We start from the raw sequence: 8,792 nt of genomic DNA on the forward strand, positions 1-8,792 counted from the left end.
TTTGCTAATTTAATTAAGTTCATTATACCTTGGGAAACGAAAACCCTCTTTACCCATTGAAAGAGATTAACAACGACGGATTGTCCCGCTGCATCAGCACTCGTTCATTTCGTAGTATTTTCTTAAGTGGCCCGTTAGATCGCACTTACACGTTGTGTATTGCTAAAAAGAACGCTTGAAAAACACATGCCGAATTCACTATTTTTATAAGACTGGCAATTTCCTTTTGAAAATGTTTATCTAAAGCATCGATACCACGACAGCCCCAGGGCACAAAAACTGCGACTCCGGTACCATTTCCGTATAAAGATACCGGTTCCAAATAACGCCTTCAGTGATCGCTTCTTTTAAAGCTCAAATGCTGCATAATAAATGGAAACGAAGCTTACAGAAGAGACCCTACTTAAATCTCAACGCGCTTTTCATTAGCAAGCATTAAAACAAAATGAAAACTACATTTAAAGCACAACACCAACTCATCCGTGAGTAAGAAGCATGATGAAATCATAAAATGATTCTGTAAAGTTAAAAAAAAAAAAAAGAAGCAGTTTAAATACCCTCTCGGTGCCTCCCCCGTCAGCACTGGCCGTCGCTCCCCCTTTAGGTACTGAGAAGGATGCTTTAGTCCCATCTGAGCCCGGTCGGGACAGCCTCCCTGGCTGAGAGCGGAACCACAGACAGCGGCTCAGGCGGAATCCTGGGAAATGTAGTCTGCTGACCAGACCTGCTGATCTCCAGGGCACGAGTCCTTTAATGTTATCTGTAGTTTCATGCCTGTAGCCTGTGTTTACGTTTAAGTACGTACTCCTAAAGTTTAATAATATATGGTTTCCATTTTGTTATAAGAATTTGCCGTGCTGTATTTCCTTTCCTTATTTCCTCTGGTATTACATACTTGTCTCACTAAACGGTTTCAGATCTCTAGGCAAAACGTCATATTTAATAGAGGGATTAGAGGGAACTTGAGTAGACACATAAGACGTCAAAAATAACATTTCATTTATTTAAGGGAAAATGTTATTTAACAACCATTTTACTCATGTGGAAAATTAATCGCTGTCTGACCCGGCACTGTCCCTGCGGTGTGTTGGCAACTGCCCAGGGTTGGTTCCCGACTGCGCCCGGTGTTACTGGGATAGGCTCCGGTCCCCCCCGCGACCCCAGTCGGGATTAAGCAGTTTCAGAAAATGGATGGATGGATGGAAGGATGGATGGACCAGGCTCTGTGTTGTTTTGGACAAAAGCATCTGCTAAATAAATAAATGTAAATGTAATTGCCTCCTAGATACTCAATGAACCAATTAACAAAATTTAATTGATATTTAGATCCAGCTGATAAAGCACAGCCTGACTGAATCTAGGCCTCATGCATATTTGAGCTTTGTCATTAGAGTGAAACAGTTACCATGAAGTTTCTACAAGCTCATTGTACCATGATCAAAGGAAATCCCAGAAGAGATTATATTAGAAGTTGTTGAAATATATCAGTGTGGAAAGAGTTCCAAAGCAATATCTAATGCTCTGGGATGCCATCCAGCTGCAGCGCGGGCCATTATCTCCAAATGGAGATGGCTTAGAACAGCAATTCATCTTCCCAGGAGTGGCTGGCCTGCCAAAATCTCTCCAAGGGCACTGTGATAGCATACGAAGGAAGTCACCAAAGATTGCAGAAGAACATCCATCTAACCCAGCCAGATGGGGTTCATGGGGGGACAGTAAGGTGGCTATACTATCACTAAATAAGTGAAACTTCAATGCTCATCTCACATTTACCAAAACGGTTGAAGGGGCACAAATAATATAGTATTATGCTATTACTTATGTAGTAATTAACCACAAAAGTCCAGACCAAAAAATGTCTTATTACTGTAAAACCGAATAATGACCTGGATATAATTTTCCTAACGTAAAGTGATCCTAACGTAAAAATGTAATTTCAAGTTCATTCATTTTAACTAAGTGATCATAACTTTTGAGGTGAAAATATCTGGTTACTCAACATAATGAGCTGACATTGCATGAAATCACACATCTCCCTTAAAATGGCTTATTTTAGGATCGCATACTATAGGTGGCAGTACACATTATGTTTGTTCTGAACCAAACTATTTTTTATAATGTAGGCAGGTTGTCAGGGTATTTTTTTGTATTTGAATTTTACTTTTTTCACCCCAAAAAAAATGACAGCAAGTATTATGAAATTGCCATGTTCTGTAATATACGTTTCAAGTAAATGAATGATGTTGTCTTATGTATTAATATCTAGAAATATTTAGTAGGTCTGAATAACCTTAATTAATGCAGCCAATAAGAATTATCTAGAATGTCAGTGAAGAGTACATCACTCAGTAAGCCCCGCCCACGCCCGTGTTTTTTCTCTTTTATTTTTGAACCACTCCACTTGCCAAGATCTTTTTTTTCCACAGGCTACCATCACAAAGATTTTTTGCACATTCCATTTTTATTCCCACAGATGCTGTGAAGCAGAAGGAAATAGCAGCCAGACGCACGGTGTGAGGCAGAGGCCAGCCCTGCACAAAGGGCAAATCGTAGTAAGACCTCAAGGTTTTTGGTTCCATCCTCCCAAGACAGAAACCAGATCGCTGCAGTACAAACACACAAAGCAAGGCTCAGAATATTCACACAGAATCAGAAACTCTGCTGATACAAAAACAGATCTGGGTCTTAAACATTCCTCACTTTAGCGTTAAACCCCTGTTTCTCAACCTGTGGGCTGCAAACCAAATTTGGGTCATGGCAAGTTCTGAAAAGGTCGCAATCAGAGTTGGAAAATTGTTAACTCGTTTTTATCCTCCTTAAAAATGCTAGAACAGAAACAATAACATAATAATTTCAGAGAGCTGTTCAGTTTTACTATTTCATTTAGTTTTACTCCATTACTGTACAGGGCTGTGACTGAGCTGGCGTGTTATAATTGGGTCGTGGTATTAAACAGGCTGAGAATCACTTTCTAAAGTGTGTAGAGCATCTTAAAACATAGTAGTCCGAACATTTCACGTGACTCATTGACTATTTGATATCAGATCCCATTTTTGTATTTATTTAGTTGTGCCGCAGGTTTAGTTGAAACATGTAAATGATTCAAAAACTGGGTTTTGATTTCAAGACATACGGTAATCATTTGGACAATAAAAATATATAGTTATAGTGTTTATGTATGTGTTCCACCTCAAGGGTTTAGTTTTCTGAATCTGTGTGAGAGTTTGAGTGTTCTCCCTGTGATCAGTGAGCATGTCAGGTTTTCCTCCACCATTATATATGATATGACCATATTCAGGCCACGCCCATCTGTCATGGCTCAGTGTTTCATAGGATGAATCCTGGGAAGCTGGAGTGCTGTTTGGGGAAGTCCTCTGAAGGCCCGGGATATGCACCAAGAGAAACAGGAGCCTCATTCAGTGCCGAGCCCTCAGAGTCCCCAAGGGCAACTTTTTTTAGAGAAACTTTTTAGGAAAAATACCGCTTTGCTTATCTTACCCCTGAATGCAAAACAGTCTTAGAGGAGAAAAACTCCTCAGGCGAACATTACGAAGAGTGTTCAATTTCCACTGTCTTCCTGTCCTCCCCATACACTTTGCAATCCAGTTTATTTGTTTTCACGTTCGTCTGGAGACCACTGGCCAGCTTTATCATGTTTATTTATGTTTTGGTAATCAAATCTCATGTCCCCCATACCACAGGCAACCTGAACTTCATTACATTTCATGGTCAACATTGCATGCTTGAAGACAAGAGAAAGTTTAATGTTGTTTTACGTTGTTTTATGTGACAAACTCTAAATTTATTTTTTTTGTTTAATCTTGGACTAATTTGAACTAATGTAACCTAATCCAAAGTTTTTTAGTGACAGATATCTGGCAAATTCACTCACTAGAGCTTACATGCTTACTGGAATGAAAGGGAATGGACGGGCAGGCGGACGGATAGACAGAGAGACAGACAGACAGACAGACAGATAGATAGATAGATAGATAGATAGATAGATAGATAGATAGATAGATAAGATAATTCAGGTAATATTAAAAATATGATGAAGCATTAAGAAAACGAGCATTAACATTAATAATCTTCAGTATAAGACTTCATGAACGCTAGTTGGGAATGTGTATGAGAACCCAAAGCCATTCCTCAGATGGCGACTCATCCCACATTACAACATGGCACCCGCCCCCCCCCCCCCCCTGCTCCCCCCCGCCCACTACCCAGGACTACATCTTCTTTTTTTAAAACCTGTGATATCAACCTTTTCTGCATCCCCTTTCCAAAAACAGAATGCTGCTCCTTTCTCCAGCATCACATACTGAACAGAAGATGCATAAAGATGGCCTGCAGGGGGGGGGGGGCATGCCCATTTCCACAGCCCTTCTGCTCCCAATGGCTGACCTGCCATTATTCTGCTTCTGAGTCACTCACCAGGTGCTTCATTTTATAAATGAGGTACTTTTTAAAAATCCTAATCTAAATGGTAAGGTGTCCATTTGGTGGCTGCTGCCCAGTTCATCCTCTTCGCTCCCAGCTTCATACCATATGAACCAATAGCAGAATTCCAGTAGCCAAAACCCCAAAAAAATCTGCCAGAATTTTAGTTCTGAAGACATATTAGTTCTGTTTTTCGTAATTATAGCAATGATTATAACAATGACACATATTGCTTGGTGTAATACCATGTTATATTTCTTTTTTAACAAAGTGGGAACACTATATGACTACACTGGTTAGCTGTAGGGTTTGCTCCAGTCTGGGTGAGGAATAAATCGATCACACAGAGGAAATGAAACAGTTAACTAGGAGTAAGGGGTTTACCAGAGATGGGGGAGGGGGTACAAACAAAGAAGAGCCCATCTGGCTTTAGCGAGGGGGGGCACAGTGAGCAGGCAATGTATGAGCTTCAGGTCTCCAGATGGGTCAGAAGGTCAAGCTCAGTTGGAGTGGGGCTGGGGGGGGGCCTGAGAGATTCATCATTCTACAACGTTTCATTAATCAGGACATCCCATAAACAGGCTGCCAATGCATTACAGCTGCAGAAGACTCTCATATCGCTCATTGTACTTAAAATGGTCTGGGTTAGACTGCCACATGCAGAAGATATCAGCACAAAACTGACAAATGAAATGCAAATGACTACAGGTAGACTCTGGTATAGATGCTAGTGACACTAGTTTCCGTGGCAACATGACGTTCTGTCCCTGAGTAGCGAGAGTGCACGTGGAAGGGTGTGAGATGCGTCTTTCGGGAGGGTTCACATTCTGAGTGCTGAAGATGCCTCTATGCCACTTCCAGGTTCACTAGAAGATGTTGCATGTTAACATCAGCTCAGTAACACAGGAGCATCAGAAGCATTTTGAATGTGGGGGGGACACACTGGCGGGGGGTCTGGGGACCCTCCCCCAGAAATTTTTTAATGAATTAGATGCCTTTTCGTGCAAAACCCAGAGTGGTCTTTCAGTGGTATGTGTATTCTCATATCGGTCAAGTGGAATGGATTCTTTCGCAAAGCAATAGAAACAGCACTGGGTGAACTAATATTTTATGTTAATTGTGGGGGGGTCCAAACGAATAATTATGAAATGTGAGGGGAACACTTCCCCCTCAGATTTAATGGCGGCAACACCCAAGCAGTAACATGTCATGAAAAATGCTATTATATCAGATTTGAACGACCATTGGAACAGTTTAACAGCCTTATCATAACTCCAGTTATGAGACAAAGATATTACCAAGGATTTAGCGGCCTCTACACTGCCCCCTCCTGGATGAGCCAACCATGTTCTCAAGTCTAATAATATGCTGTAAACAGGGCCACGTATTTCCTTCCCACACAGCGCACCACCAACAGGTGACATAGGCGATCGCCTAGGGTGCCATTTGATAAGGGGCTGCAAAAGACTGAGTGAAAAATCAAGAGAAATACTTCTGGTTGCATTTTCATGATGTTACCGTTTTTTACAGTAGTTTTAATTTTTCGTTTACACTTTTCTCGTGAAACAGACGCGTGTTAGCTAGTTAGCAGTCAGTGCTACTGAAAAGATTTTAATGTAAATGATTTGACAAAATGTGTTAATTGCTGGTCTTTGGGGGGTGGGATACTCAGCAGAATGTGGCCTAGGGCACCAGAACACCCGATGGGGGGTTACGCAGCACTTCTATGGATCCAATGCTTGTATTTGTCAAGGTCTGTAGATATAATTAATATATTAAACTATATTCAACTTTAAGATTAAAACACATAGAAATTCATTCGTTATTAATAATGTCGTGGAATGGTATGAAATAACCCGTGCAATAGCCTCCACATCCAGAAGAGGGCAGTAATTCTGTTCTTGGGGATCGGCATCCTATACAACAGGAAACCTATGACGGAACTAATAATAATATGCTTAACGTCAAAGGCAGCTTGGGTTTTTGTGGGTTATTTGATTTAAATAATTGAATTCGACTTTCGAATCTTGCTAAAATACAGATATCGCAATTGAAATGATATATGGGGTTAAATATGGTTGGTTATCTAATTTATTTTTTAACGATTCGTTCTCTGATTCTTTATGAATGACCGGGCCCCGTGTTTGGGGCTGACGCTCGGGAACTCCGGGCTTCACGAACGCCGCAGCGGAGCCCAGAGGCGAAAGCACCCCTAGAAAAACGATAACATGCGATAGACAATGAAAGCGGCTCAGAGAACCTCTTTAGTCGTAGCTGGAGGAAATTAACGCATTAAAACTTTCAAAGTTTTAACAGCAGACAGGGCCACCTTCCGGCTGTGGCGGCTTCCTCGGGGAGCCTCATTCCTGCCGCTGGTTTAGGCCATATTCTAACGGCCCTGCCGACACGGTAATGCTGCGCTTAAATTATACTTTTAAAAAATTAGGCAGTTAGGTGGCGATGGAGTAATTAAATCCGCAGTGAGGGGGAGGCAGAGTCGATAATCTCATCCAGCGTGGGGCTGAACATTTTAGCTCCTTAAACTGTGGGGATGTTTTCAATAAAACGAAGTGAAATTAAGATTAGCATTCACTCTGTGGTTTTACGGGACCCCGGTGGTATTACGGCCCTGGCTGAATCTTATCATTTACTATATATACTTATTATTTACCTACTATTCTGTTGCAGTTAATGCATTATCAAATGGGTTGCATTAAGATACATACGTATTACGTCACGATTTGTGCGTAGCGGCCATTCTACCGGGGAATGTTGGCGACGTCCGTCGCACAGATGCATTAAGTCCTGTATTTCTTTTCAATATTAAAGAAAGTTTCATATAAACTAAATGTATAGCGAGTGCTCAGGACTATGAAAAGCTGCATTTTGTTAAGGCAAATGGGACAGGCATTTCTAAGTATCATTCTATCACACAGTTAACCATAAAGTGTAAATGCAGGCGCAATGAGGCGCAGTAACGCTTTATTAAATGATCATAATGCGTGAATTGCCAGCTTTGTCTTACAGTGGGGTGCCGAACATAAACTCAAAGAAACCGTTATTTAGATATACACTCAAAAAAATACAACGGGGACCATGCAGCGACTGCGACGCAGATGATATATGCAACGTCCAGTTCACCATGCAGTCGGTTCTCCCTTTTACACAAACTCAGTGGCGTTAAAAACTCCCACGTTTAGATGATAGAAATTAACTTTGTCCTTAGAAACGAAACTAGCCTGATTTATCGCCAATGAAGGCTTCCATATATGACACCACAAGATGCCACTGCATGCCTGAGCATGTACGTTGAAATTAACTTAATTTAGAATGCCACTAGCCTTAGGAGGCTAGCGAGTTCATTTACAAGTTCTAGAGCACAGCACTGCTGTTTGCTAATCGTCCTATACTGACATTCAGTCAGCAATATATGCCTATTTTACTGCATATACTAATAGGCAATTTGCGCCGGTCACCAAAGCAGCTTCTTTCCTTGGAATAATGCCAAGGATGGCGATATAGGCTGTATTTAAAAGTCTGTGCCACTTCTTGACAGTATCGTCGTTCAAGTTCTTTTGATCGATGGCTCTTAACCAAGTTTTCCGGCAGGTCTTCGGTCTCTTTGCCTTGATTTATACGATCCGAAGGTAAACAAAAGAAACTTAGATTCGGGGTTTTCTTGCTGCTGCACCCCGGGCCGCCGCCTCGTTTTCATTTATGCGTACCTTGGACAATGACGTCATCTTAATACGATCCCTAAATAAAGGGGGCCTAGCCTTGTGCCGTAATCCCCACGTTTCATGTAAATCTCCTAGTTGTTTCGACACGTTGCAGCGAGGTACGTTTATCCGACCCCGCTGTGACCATCCTGATGGACACCCCTTATTTGTTAAAGGCAGACTATAGTGGTGGTCATTGCTCTTCATTGCTGGAGCACGATTCTCATGAACAGTGCCGCTGGCAGGAGCCAAATGCAAAGACCACATCTAATGAGCTGATGCAAACAACAGATGTAGTGCATTTTCATTCAGATAGATACGTCTGGTCAGTTAAAAGGTTATGGGAACATATCACATATCAGAGTTAGACAGTTTTTTCCCCCTTATGACACTGTGCTGATGTCAGCTGTAATGACAGCAGAACTGGGGGGGATTGCGGTTCAGCCCTACACTGTCATGATGACAAAGCAAGTCCCCAGCTCCCCTGCAGCATTAATGAGACAGACCCCCAGAAAGGTCTGGCAGTGGTGACACCCTAAGGCGTCGCACTGAGACCCCCAGGGAGGCTGCCTGGGGTGGGTGGAGGGGCAGGGGACCCAGATCTCTGTGCTGTAGTGTGGAATGACAGAGGTG

The 8,792-nt window shown here is 42.0% G+C and overlaps 1 protein-coding gene across 2 annotated transcripts in view; it reads right to left on the reverse strand.

Moving 5' to 3' along the window:
• Positions 1-792, reverse strand: part of tmem74 (transmembrane protein 74) — a 1,978-nt gene extending 1,186 nt beyond the window's left edge. The window contains exon 1 of one of the 2 annotated variants that reach the window (XM_023814915.2): positions 558-792. The gene's annotated coding sequence lies outside the window, so the exon portion shown is untranslated. Of the gene's footprint in view, positions 1-28; positions 531-557 lie in introns of those variants that run through there. The other variant, XM_072715919.1, reaches the window with a different exon arrangement.
• Between the last annotated feature and the right edge of the window lie 8,000 nt (positions 793-8,792).

The sequence above is a fragment of the Paramormyrops kingsleyae genome, chromosome 9 (genome assembly GCF_048594095.1).
Source record: "Paramormyrops kingsleyae isolate MSU_618 chromosome 9, PKINGS_0.4, whole genome shotgun sequence".
Classification (NCBI taxonomy): Eukaryota; Metazoa; Chordata; class Actinopteri; order Osteoglossiformes; family Mormyridae; genus Paramormyrops; species Paramormyrops kingsleyae.